We start from the raw sequence: 12433 nt of genomic DNA, 5'->3' as shown, positions 1-12433 counted from the left end.
TTGAACATTCAAGGGGAAAGCTGGCTGCATTCAATTCCTATAATATCCATGGACACTGCCTCACCACTATATGTATGTATATATATTAGTGTTTCATTGGCCAAATGGATGGTCTCCAGAATGTTCCGTTTTAGTTTTCCTAGCCTGCCTGAATAGCTCCACAGAGGGCCATTTGGCCACTCCATGTCCCTAAACTTAGTAGCTTTAAGGGACCACCTCCCAACAGTCCTCCACACGTGGTATGCTCTGAAGCTGTTCAATCCCTTATCTTCTCTGGTTTTCTGTTGGAATATTTTTTAGGCCCCAATCATACCACTTCTCTATCTTAAATTTTAACAGCATGTAAAGACTTTGCAGTGTGATATCTTGCCTTGATTTCTGGAAGATCAGCACTTCTCTGAAGGAAAGAAGAGCTTCCATGCCATGGGAGCGCCTCCCTTCGTGTCTCTATACCAGCAGGTCATATGTAAATGCAAACTCAAAGTCTCTATGCCAAAGTTATCTATTCTTGCTCAACTCAAGGAAAATTTACCCTAGAAACAGGTGCTTCAAGGCAACAGCTCTTTAAACACATGTCTCAGTCAAATGCCTGAAATAATAAACTGGGAGCCCCCATCCTCCCTAGGTAGTACCTGGGTCAGGGTATCTCAAATCCATGTCGGAATCTGATATGGATTTAAGAATCATAGCATGTTTGTGTTTAAGATATAAGTGTTATGAGGAAAAGCCACCACGAGATTGTTTGAGCCGCAAGTACGAAGAGGTCTTCCAGACCCACTCGGCCCTACCCTCTGTGACACCTGTGCAGTTCCAAATGGGGCAAAACAAACTGTGGTTAGGTCACCAGGGCTGGTGTCGCCAGGGTCCAGCACTAAACTGAAGCCCAAAGCTGAGACTTGAGGTCTCTCCTCTAGGTGGAACGTAACACTTTTGTGTAATCTGAAGTCCGGATAACCCACCGTTGACCTCAGAAACACACATTTATTGCAACTTAGCCAGGCATAATGGCCCACACCTATAAGCCCAGTTCCAAAGAGGCAGGGAAACAGGAGTTCACGGGCAGCCTGGGCTACATAATGATACAAAGAGCTGGAGATTTAGTTCAGTGCAAGACCCTGCTAACTCAGGTCATGCTGTCCCAGCATCCGAGCTTTCCCACCTGAATTCTTGTGCGGCTTCTTAACATCTCAGGGCTGTCCAAAGAGTGCCATAGTTTGTTGATGGGGGGCCGGAGGGGTCTTAGGGTGCTGACTAGGCCTTTACCCTTTCTTCAAAGCATGGGTTTGAAAGTAAGACATTTAACTGAGGACTGGGGAGCATCCAGTGACTCCAAATACACAGAAGCTGGCAAGCTTCATGGAAGCTGGGAAGGCAAAGCTTCTGGTTGCCCTACTCTCACCTGATGCTGGACTAACAGAGCTTGCCAGGCAGGCACAGGCAGAGAGCCTGTCGACTAAAACGTCACGGTCTTCTCGGGTTCATCAAACACTTTGCGGTCAATGTCTTGAAAAGCTGAGTCATTTTAGAACAAAGAACCCCACTTTTCATTTTAACACCAAGATGCCCACATTTCATGGTTAGTCCTGGGCAGGGGCATCGGTGACGGCGAGGGGGGTAAGCGGGGGGGGGGGGGGGGGGGGGTAGGCTTCAGGGTAGGCAGAATCTTGCTGCCGCTGGAGAAGCCCAGAGGCTCACACTTGCTTGCATAACCACGCGGTGGGGAATATTCTTCTAAACCCTGCAGTTGAATGAACACTGCCAGAGTTCTCACGCTGCGAATTCAAGCCACCTGTTCCTCAGGCGGAGGAGGCTTAGAACAACGCTGATCAAGGTCAGCTTTTGTGAGAAAGGATTTTAGTGCCATTCTTTCTTTCTTTCATTCTTTTTTTTTTTTTTCAATTGTCTTTCGGATTTTTTTTTTTTTTTATATGTGGGCTTCATAATATCTTGGGACTTCAAGGGCAGTGCCTCATTAAAATTGATAGCTTGCTAGGTACACACATGAGCAACAGCCCGATTATATTATTTCGCACAGATTACAAAGATAGTCTATTCCTTGCTCAAACCCGTCACTTTGATTTTTGAATAATTTATCCTAAGAAATTCATCATTTAATTATAAGGTTTAAACAGGGATGAAAAGGTATGAAAGGTTTCTAGGAGTCTGTATTGTCAGCCGACAGTGAAATAGAAGAACGAATGCCTGAAAACTGAAAATATTCCTAACCAGATGCTATTTTTAATGATGTCATGGGTTTGAATATGAGCGGAACTGGCAGGCTTCCTTGGAGCCAACCACCTTAAGTAGTTTATATTTTCCTTTCTCCTTCTGGCTAGATTATACCTAAAGCTCCTGGTGCAGAAATTAAGGAGTTTTGAGAAAGTTCCTGTAAGCTTACCAGAGAGAACTGACGTACACACAGCGTGCTGTACTGGTCCCTAAAGCATAGCCCCATGGCACTCATGCCTCAGCTTACCCGTCCGTGAAGGGAGGCATCAGGCGAGAAGACCTTGTGTTGGTAATGAAGTCACTTCTGGGTGCAGCTCCATCTAGACCTGGTTTAAATCACCCCTTGGTACCCTATAATTAAAACTCAGCTGTATTACAGGTTACTTGACCTTGCTGGTGGGCTCAAGCAAAGAAGACTTTTCTCAAGGGCAATTTTCAATAAAAATAAAAATATTGAGAAGGGGACTGGAGAAAAACTTTAAAATTTAGGCCCAACAGATGTTAATTGTAGAAATAACTTCCCCATGCTCATTGCTGGGTGATTGTTCAGAGTTCCCAGTTAAGGACTTGAGAAATGGAGAAAGACTACCATGTAAGGTAGTAAAGTTTTGGGATGAATTTTAAAATTGAATATTCAACACCCCTACTATTAGAAGAAGCCCTCCATTCTGCCAGTCAAGAGACCCTGCTCCCGTCCTGTGCAGCCAGCCACAAGCTAATTTTAGGAATCCCAGCCCTGTCACTTTCTTCTGTAGCTGGATGCAGGTGGCTCCTACGCCATCTGTTCAAGTCCTAGGTCAACTTTGCCTTTTCAAGTACTCATTGCTACAGTACAAAGGCTCAAGCAAGCAAACAAACTAAGTGACAGTATAATGATCATATAATTCAGAAGTCCTATGTGCCTTTGACAGGCGCGTGTGAGAAGACCAGGTACCCAGGCAGCGGGGCTATTGTGAAGACTGCAGAGCTTTGAGGAGTACGGGCTTCCTGGTGGAAGTCGTTCATGAGGGGCAGCCCTTTCAAAGTGGTACCTATCCTTCAGCTGATTTTTTTTTTCCTGCTTCTGGCCTGTACAATGTGACAGCCACTGCCTCACACCCCTGCCACCACGGACTGCACGAACCCATCTACACCTCTCCCCTACGTTAACAGCCTTTTAAGTGTCTTCTGCATCTTTGAGCATAATACTCAATGTGGCTGAGATGATCTAACTTGTCTGGTTTTATGCCCACCTCTCTTTGCTCTTCCATGTGGAGTCGAGCTCTCTGATCCACCTGTTGCATGCTACTTAGCGTTACCTTTGCCTTTGCGCGTTCTGCTTTCTATACGGAGAACCCTGGGTTTGTTTGTTTGTTTGTTTGTTTTGGTTGGTTGGTTGGTTGGTTTCGATACAGGGTTTCTCTGTGTAGTCCTGGCTGTCCTGGAACTCACTCTGGAGACCAGGCTGGCCTCAAACTCACAGAGATCCGGGTGACTCTGCCTCCCGAGTGCTGGGATTAAAGGTGTGTGTCACCACCACCCTGTAAGAGTGTTCCTTCTAGCCTCCATCAATTCACTGAAATCTCAGTGATGTGACAGATGTGTCCCTGGCCACCAAGGCCATTGTTCTCCATATGTGTCCTTCACAGAGTTTGGCAGGAAGGTTCTTCTGAATCATAAATTTGGAATATGTCCTCTCCCTGGGCTTTATAATAATTATGGAAAGTTTTTAAAACGAAGTGCAACTTAGCTATCTTTGATCTAAACTCACTATTTCCCACCAATTAATATGGTCGTTCTTTGGCAGAAGTCTATCCTGCTCTATGTAGGAAAACCTTCCCTGGCTACGACAAAGCTCTGCCACACCAGTTGCTTCACTTCAGCGTAGATGTGGTCTATTTTCTAAGTGGTCTCTTGTGCATTTAGTGAGCTGGAAATGCCTTGGTGCTTTACAACAACTGCGTTTGGTTAAGAATTATATGCCCAGTACCCAGAGCACATTTCAAACATCTGATACATAGTGACTTATGTCTACAAAATTATAATTAAAGAATAAAAGTGGAATCAGAGAAAGATTCAGCAGTGAAGAACTCTTGCAAAGGGTGGGGGATAAATCCCCAGCACCCAACACTGGGTGGCTCACAACTGCCCCCCCTCCCCCTGCTGCAATTCCAGCACCGGGAATCCAATACTTTCTCCTGGCCTCTACAGCCAACTGCATACTTTGGTGCATGCCCGCACATAGTCACACACATATAAAAACTGAAAACAAAATGTGTCTTTTTAAAAAGAATAAAACCACATCGTATAAAATAATATGGCATTATCTTTTTTTTCACTGGGGGGGAAAAAAAAACTTGAATAGTAGAGATTTTCACATGTAAAGGGTTGTGTGAGGAGGGTGTGGACATGCATGCACATGCTTGCTCGGATTAACACAGACCATTAAGAATGACATGGGATGCCCTGTGAGTCATGGCTGTAGACACGAGACCAGATCATCAAGCAAAGTGCTTGCGTCTTTACACACATCCAGATAAATCCGTGTCGTTCGAGCTCTTTAGCCGCACTTTAGTGCTTTCTGTAGTTTCCAAACTTTCTGAAATGAAAATTGTTTACTTAAATTAAAAACACTTTAACTGTTAAAAAGCTAGAAAGAAATCAAAACACAAGAAACCATTTATAAGTAAACACAGTAAGGCAGTGGAACGCCCACCCAGGTCTGGGCAGAGACATAGTGCTGAGGCTATGTGGAAAAATAGCCAAATTCCAATGCCCTAAGAGAGACCGTTGGAAACGCTTAGAAAATTCCTTAAACACCAGCAGGGATGAGGAGTGCTACTGGGAACTAAAACGCTGCTGTGTATAAAGAGTCTCAATACCAATCTGACAGGACTTTTTCAAGTTGAGCCTGTGGCACGTCAATACTGGACCCAAAGTTGGAATCAAAAGGCTGGGAAGCTAGGGGCCTGCCTGTAGCCATTTAAGGACCAAGAGCAGAAGTTCTTCATCCCTGCAGAAGGTGCCGTTCTTCAGACGACGCCTTCTCAGTTGGGACTCACTAAAGTCAGTTGTAATTACTGTCATACTAAGCATATGGTCCAGGTGTTTGCCCTTCCTTATCTGTATTAAGTCTTCCAATAAGCACAGCAGTCAGGAGAGGTACAGGGCTACTCCATTCCCATCTTAAGGATAAACGCATCCCAACTTAGATAGGTCAGGTAACTGGTTACAGGTCACCGGAGTGCTTGGTAGAATTGCCGGGACTGGCATACGCTCAGACAGCGCTGTAGGCTGAGGCTCGTAAACTGCAACTTCAGATCCCGATGCCTTCATCTCAAAAGGTCAGGCGGTTTCTGTTTTGTTTCTCTGGAAGTATTAGGCCAGAATCTGAGACTTCACGCATGCTGAGCAAATGGTCTACCACTGAGCTACAGACCAGCATTGAAAGGTCAGGTGCTATTAAAGAGTACTTTATCAGAATGCAAAGGGCACCCACCATTCATAAAGCCTTATCTGGCAATTAACAAGGTTTTCCCTGGAATCAAATCTTTGTCAAGCTATTCTTGAGTTACCAAATCATTTGAGAACATCAGTCCCCAGCACCACTGGGAATAAATTAAATCCAAAATAACTACTACTACCACACCTTCGGCCAAATAAGTAGAATTAACATAACACAGAGACTGAATTAGTTGAGTGTTCATCTCAGTCCTGGACTCTCTTTATGTCAAATACTGCAAATGGCAGCCTTGGGTTCTTAGACCCTCAAAGGAGCCAATGCCTCTTGCCTAGACCCCTTGGCCTCAATGATACACTCTGCTTAGTATGGGACATATCACACACACACACACACACACACACACACACACACACACACCTGCCTTCTCTCCTTCTGCTCTGGAATAGGAACCGGCAAGTGCTCAGGGTTCTTAGTGACTATCACTATGACGTGTGAATTTCTCTTTCTAAACCAGATCACCAGCTTCCCTGTCACCGGCCAGCATTGTGATTCTGAATCTGGTGCCATGGGGGTCTCTCCAAGCTGTCTGGTAGTCTCTAGAGCCAGACAGATGTGTGTCAGGGATGCTGAGGTACACGATCAGCAGCCAGCACTGTATTCTGCACACAGCAGTACTCAGCAAGCTGGTGAATGAGTTAGTTTGTCATCTTGAGGGCTCTCTTTCTCCTTTGTCTATGGTGGAAACAAGCCTTCAAAAGCAAAGATGAGTTTGTACATGGCTGTCTGGTCTCTGTTCACTGATTTTGTGCCCCCCTCAAAAGAAATAATGGGTACCACACATTAGGTAGCTACATAATGCCATCTTGAGGACAGCTCTGAGTAGTGTTTAAAGTAATCAATGATATCATATAAAATTGTTGCCCAAATGAAGAGCCCTTGCCCATTGAATGTTTGAAATTGGAGACCATCTTCCTTGTTCATTCTTTGTGGCTAAAGAGCCCATTATCCAAGAAAATAGTAAAAAAAAAAAAAAAAAAAAAAAAAAAAAAATCTTAGTAGATAGGAGAGTCCTAAATTTGTTTCTTAGCAACGAATTCCTCAAAGGAGCTCACGAAGACACAATTTCTGAAGCCTTTTCAACACACATTTGTACTTAGAAGGACAAGAGGTGTGTGGGGAGGGGGAGTATATGCTGGTCTGGGAACAGAGAGGCATCTATAATTTCTTCCAATTAGTGGCACACACATGACACTACAGAGCCCATAGACACAATTCAGCCAATAAAAATAGAACACCTACCTGCATAGACAGTAACAGTTCCCATTCCTTGTGAGGTCAACAATGTAATAATTTGACAACTATGAGCTCCCTCCCCATGGGCAGTAGCAAGGGGTCATTTTGGTGGCTTGCTGACATATAGAACTATTTACGAATGTAGATACTGATTGTGTGCCTGCAACCTTCTCAGCAGACAGAGAAATAAAGTTTTGATAAAAATAAACCGGGAAAGAAATGTGGGGTGATTTTGACACCCAATATGGGAAATGCCTTACCTGAGTAAGAATGCCTAAATTGCTACCTTCTTGGGTCCCTTTTCTTGACTTGGTTTCCCAACTTAGCCTTGATAGCAGCAACAACAGTAACAACATCAAATGATACACTTAGCAAGTCTTCAGTGCACTACTTGCCTTTCTGCTGCTGTAACAAACATCTGCTCTTATCAACTTATAAAGAAAAAAGATGTCCCTTTGGCCCAGAGTTTTGGAGGCTTTAGTCCATACTTGTTACCTCAGTGCTTTGGAGTCCTGACAACACACTGTGGTGGAAACCATAATAGAGGGAACGGTTCACCTCATGGCGAGGAGGCAAAGGAGAGAGGAAGGTGGGTATCTGGGCTCTCTTGTCCCCTTGCATGGGCCCTAACGCCCTCCCACTGGATTTTACTTCCTCAATGTTCTATCCCTTGGCAATAGTGCCAAGCTGGGGACCAGCCATTTAGAATCTGAGTTTTTAGGTCTGGGACATTCCTGACCCAAACTATAAAATCCACTATTTTATGTATCTATTTTATACTTATTGTGTGTTTTAACTCTTACAAGAGTTCTTTGAAATAGCACTGTTATTTTTGGTCAGTTGCTGTGCATTGAATTAACTTCTCAAAATTACACCATTATTTGGAAAAATGATGGAGGATGAGGTTGAGGAGATGGCTCAGTTGGTAAGAGGCCACATGAAGGCATATGTCCTCTTCTCTAGCATTCATTTACAAGTCCAGCATGGTCTTGTGTGCCTGACAGATCTCAGGAGCTCACTGGCATGCCAGACTAGGTAAATATAGAAACTTCTAGATCGTTGAGAGACCCTGTGTCAAGAAAATAAGTGGGGAAATATAAGTGGAAGATATTAGAAGTCCTCTTCTGGCCTCCACATGTGTGTCATAGTACTTCCACACTTACCACTCATGCATGCACCCTCCAAATATGTACATGAACATATGCACTCAGCACAAAACTGTGTGTGTGTGTTTGGGGGAGGGATATACACAAATGGCAAAGGTTGGAAACATACTGCTCATCCAGTGAATGACTAATCAAACTTCCAGAGCAGTGTCAACAGTGAGATGAATGCCCAGTCTAAGATATGTCCTCGATCCACTCAAATCTCAGAATATATAGAATCTATCATGCTGATGGGAGATGGCACACAGGAGCAGGGGTGGGGTTTGGGGCGGGATGGGGATCTTGGCTGGCATTGCCCATGAAACCTGCTACCCTAAAAAGTACTCCACTGGTTATAATAAAGTTGCTTTTTAAAAAAATACAGAGTTGGAAGCAAACCGAAGGGTGTGAAGGGACGCTGCACTGAACAAACTGCCCTCACACTTGGCAAATCCCTTCTAAGCAGACATATAGCTTAACTGTCTTTCCTCTTCATTGCCATCTTTGAGAAACCTGGCATCTACTGTGGGCCTCCTTCAGAAGCCCCCACAAGTGCTTTTTATTTCTTGGAAGACAAAACTGTCCACTTATCCCACTAAGCATGAATTGAGAAAATTATGGGTTCCTCCCCCCACCTCCCCCCAAGGACATTCTTTTAATGGAACAAAGTGTCAGAACTGGGCCCTTCAAACACAGGGTAGAATGTTATTATGAACCAGAAGCAAGAGAACGCTGAATGTAACTAAGCTGATGATCTAGGCAAACAGACGCCTCAGAGTTTCCCTGCAGGATTGCACTTGGGAGGCAAAGAGAGCATCACTATTCAAGGGCACTCAGGAACCCGGGAGCTGAGTCTGCAAGGAGCTATGACAGTTGACTCAAATGTTTCCTTTGTGGGTTCCAGCTTCTTGCTCCCCGAGAAGAGTCTCCTGATAAACAAGTTTTCATCTTTAGAGTCCTCATTATTTTTCCATCAGTGGCTGTACCTTCCGAGGCAATTCGCTGTGGTTTTCTACTCCCCCCCACCCCCCCCCCGCCACCACCACCACCATTTGAGTTAGTTACTGTACAATTTCTTAAACATATTTCTTTCTTTTTATTACAGAGGCTACCCTTCAAAGACAGGCATTTCACCTGCAGCAAAATGTAAGTACATTTCCTCCTCGAAATAATATCTATGTTTCAGCTGTCATTCCTAAACCCTCCTCATCTTTTAGGCGCCCATCGCTTACCTCCTGCTGCTTCGTCATTAAAAGCCTGGTGCAGCCAAATGCATTCAATGGTTTGAAGCGTCACCCTTCACAGGGTTGATTTTGTGGGACATCTTAGAAATGGTTTTGGGAAGCAGACTGAAATTGTGGCGATGATAATGCTACACCTAACAATCCAAAGAAAATCAGAGGAGGGTGTTGTGCACTATAGCTAGAGGCCATCACGCATCTGAATATCCATCACCCCTTCCTTCAGAGAAATTTATTTCCCTTTTCCCAGTCAGTCCTCACTGTGGATTCACAGGCGCCTCCTACTTCAGCAGCGTGGTAGTTGCTTTAGTAATTCCTTCCTGAGTCTGCTAATTATGGCCACTCTGTAAACCTGTGTTCTTTTTAGAGCAAATCTCATCTCCTGTGCGTACTACATCCCTCCACTCTGGAACTCTCTGTGTCTATACCAAACTACACATCTCTTCTCTTCTGCAAGACCAGATGTAATTGTGGTGGGTCCGAATCAGGAGGATGGGCATCTGACAGTTTTGCCCTTAACGTCAGTATGTGACTGTATCCCTCTGTGTGTGTTTATGAAAAGCCTGTCTATCTCTGGAACAGTCTGATAATCCATAAGTTCAAAAGGCAGAGAATTGGGTTCAATATGAAGGCCACAGGGTATACACAAGTAGCTGGGAACGGTAATGAGTTCCTTGTCAGTGAAGATAAGTGGTCACGAGATAAACCGACCATAGAGAAAAGGTTGAGGCAGCCATTTGCAGCTCCTGGTTTACACGGAGTTTCCAATAAGGGATGCATCTGAGCAGCCACCGAAGCATTTAACTAGACATTCTCAGGCCTGCCAGAATCCCAAGGTCTCCCTGGAATTCTGCACACCGCACACGCTCTAATAAATTCCCCCGGATCATTCGGTCCCTGAGACAGTGTGCTTAGCTGAACCTGCAAGAAAAACTGAGTTTATCCTGCCTTCCCAGGGTGATGTCTGTCTGTTTGCTCACTCCAGCAAATTGATCCCACTGCTCGCTGCTAACTATTCAAACGTTAGCAGCAAGAGACACTCTCGGCAGCATTCAGGCTTGGGCCCAAGTGATGTGCTTCTCCAGGCTGTTCTTGCAAGTCGAACTCCGTCTTCTGTTGTTCTGATCTGCACTGCCTTGTGAAGGCACCTGCACGCTAGGAATATTTTAAGTGGCTTTTACCAATAAAGTCACATTAGATTTTCATGAGCCTCCTTCCCATGCGCTATCATGAGCATATTGCTTGTACAGGTGTGAGCTTTTGTCAGTTTTCTTTCTTTAGCACATGGGACTCACTTCAAGGAAAACCGCCTTGTGCTTATTTTCCTATGTATTCATAGTTAATAGCTCTTTAGCATACGGCACTGTCAGCTTAGCTCCCCAGTGTCTTAAGCGATTTACTATTAAATCCAAAAATTGTAGTTTGTATGTGTTCGTGATGAATATTAGGTGAAGAGTGATTTAATTTTTAAAAATTTATCTCTATTTTTAGTTATTTTTGCATATGTGGGGGGTATGCATACATGCATACAGGTGCCCATGGAGGTCAGAGAAGGACTCAAATCCATGGAAGTCAGCTGGAGCCACAGTGGGTGGTTGTGAGCCACCTGATGTGGGTGCTGAGGACCCAACTTGGCACCACTGGAAAACCAGTTCTTGCTTGTCAGCGCTGAGCCATCTCCCCAACTCCTCATCTAGTATTTTGTAAGATTTCTTTTTATTTATTAATTGTGAGTGAGTTAGAGAGAGGAAAGAAGGAGAGAAAGAGAGAGAGGATTGTCCATATGTGCAAGTGCTCACGGAGCGCAGAAGCAGGAGGTGTCTGCTCCTCTGGAGCTGGGTGGTTGGCTGCTGGGATCCAAGTTCTGATCCGCTGGGAAGAACAGTACATCTCTTAATCACTGAGTCATCTCTCCAGCTCCAGTAAAAAGCAAGTTAAAGCAGCACTCCAAACCATTCCATGTGGACATAAGCATATCAATGATGGCCGGTACCCCCAGATCTCTTTATCAAGACTTGGGTTAAAGTACCCCTTACCTTATAGACTGCAGGTCAGAAGGAGAGCAAGGAATTGGCTGATTCAGCACAAAAGTTTCACCCAGGGATCACATGCAATGCACAGTGACCAAGTCTGTATGCCTTCCAATGTGTAAACAGCACTGAAATTTCACACTGTCCAGAGAGAAGGGCTCTACTCAAATCCCCAGTCTTCTCTGAGTGACTGGAAGAAAGTTGGTTTCACTCAGCCACAGAAGGGCGTTAAAAACCACTAGGCTGGGGATGGAGAGATTATCTACAGTTAAGAGCACTGGGTGATCTGCAGAGGACCCGGGTTTGGTTCCCAGCACCTACATGGCAGCTCATAATTATTTGTAACTCCGGTTCTATGGGATCCAATGCCCAATTCTAATCTCTTTGGGAGCCAGGCACATACATGTTACATAGACAAACATACAGGCAAAATATTAATACACATAAAATAATAAATAAATAAATCTATTTAAAAATATGTAAGTAAAACAAAACCACCAGTCAGTGACTTCTCTGGCTCCTTTTGGTGGCCTCAGCCACTAGCCTCTCTAGAGCCCAAGGACAGGGGATGACTGACACATGGTCAACACCCAGCCTCCGAGTCGGTGGTCCATTCATGGTGTTTGGGAAATGTATACAGAACATGGAATACAAACTTGACTGGAGGAGGACAGCTTTGCAATGTCAGGAAGATATGCCCCATGGGAAAATAGAGCAGGGCCATGGGAAGAACATCCCCAAAGTGAAAAACCAGAGTTCTCACGGCTAAGACCCATTTCACTCCCTCTGAGGTGGCACAGTTCTGAAAAGTTAACACTCAGTTTCTAAGTTCTTTGATTATGGAAGATCAAAAGAGAAAGGGAGATGGCTTTTGCTGAGTGTTTCAAAGACTCTATTAATGAAATAAGATTACGTCGGGGCAGGGGAGGGGGGACCGGGAACGACCTAAAACTATGGTGGGTTTATAAGGGTTTTGTATTAGGGTTTTGCTTGCTTGTTTGTTTGTTTACTTGGTTGGTTTGGTTTGGTTTGGTGAATCTGTTTTTGCAGGGT

General features: G+C 44.5%; 1 protein-coding gene across 1 annotated transcript in view; it reads left to right on the top strand.

Annotated features, from left to right (window-relative positions):
* The window catches only part of Ankfn1 (ankyrin repeat and fibronectin type III domain containing 1), a 387857-nt gene that overhangs the window by 128060 nt on the left and 247364 nt on the right, over positions 1-12433 (top strand). Inside the window, exon 2 of the mRNA XM_051158275.1 lies at positions 9215-9255. The gene's annotated coding sequence lies outside the window, so the exon portion shown is untranslated. The remainder of the gene's footprint in view (positions 1-9214; positions 9256-12433) is intronic.

This window comes from Acomys russatus, chromosome 16 (genome assembly GCF_903995435.1).
Source record: "Acomys russatus chromosome 16, mAcoRus1.1, whole genome shotgun sequence".
In the NCBI taxonomy this organism is placed as follows: domain Eukaryota; kingdom Metazoa; phylum Chordata; class Mammalia; order Rodentia; family Muridae; genus Acomys; species Acomys russatus.
The sequence above is the reverse complement of the archived record's forward strand: the minus strand, read 5'-3'. Positions and strand labels throughout refer to the sequence as shown.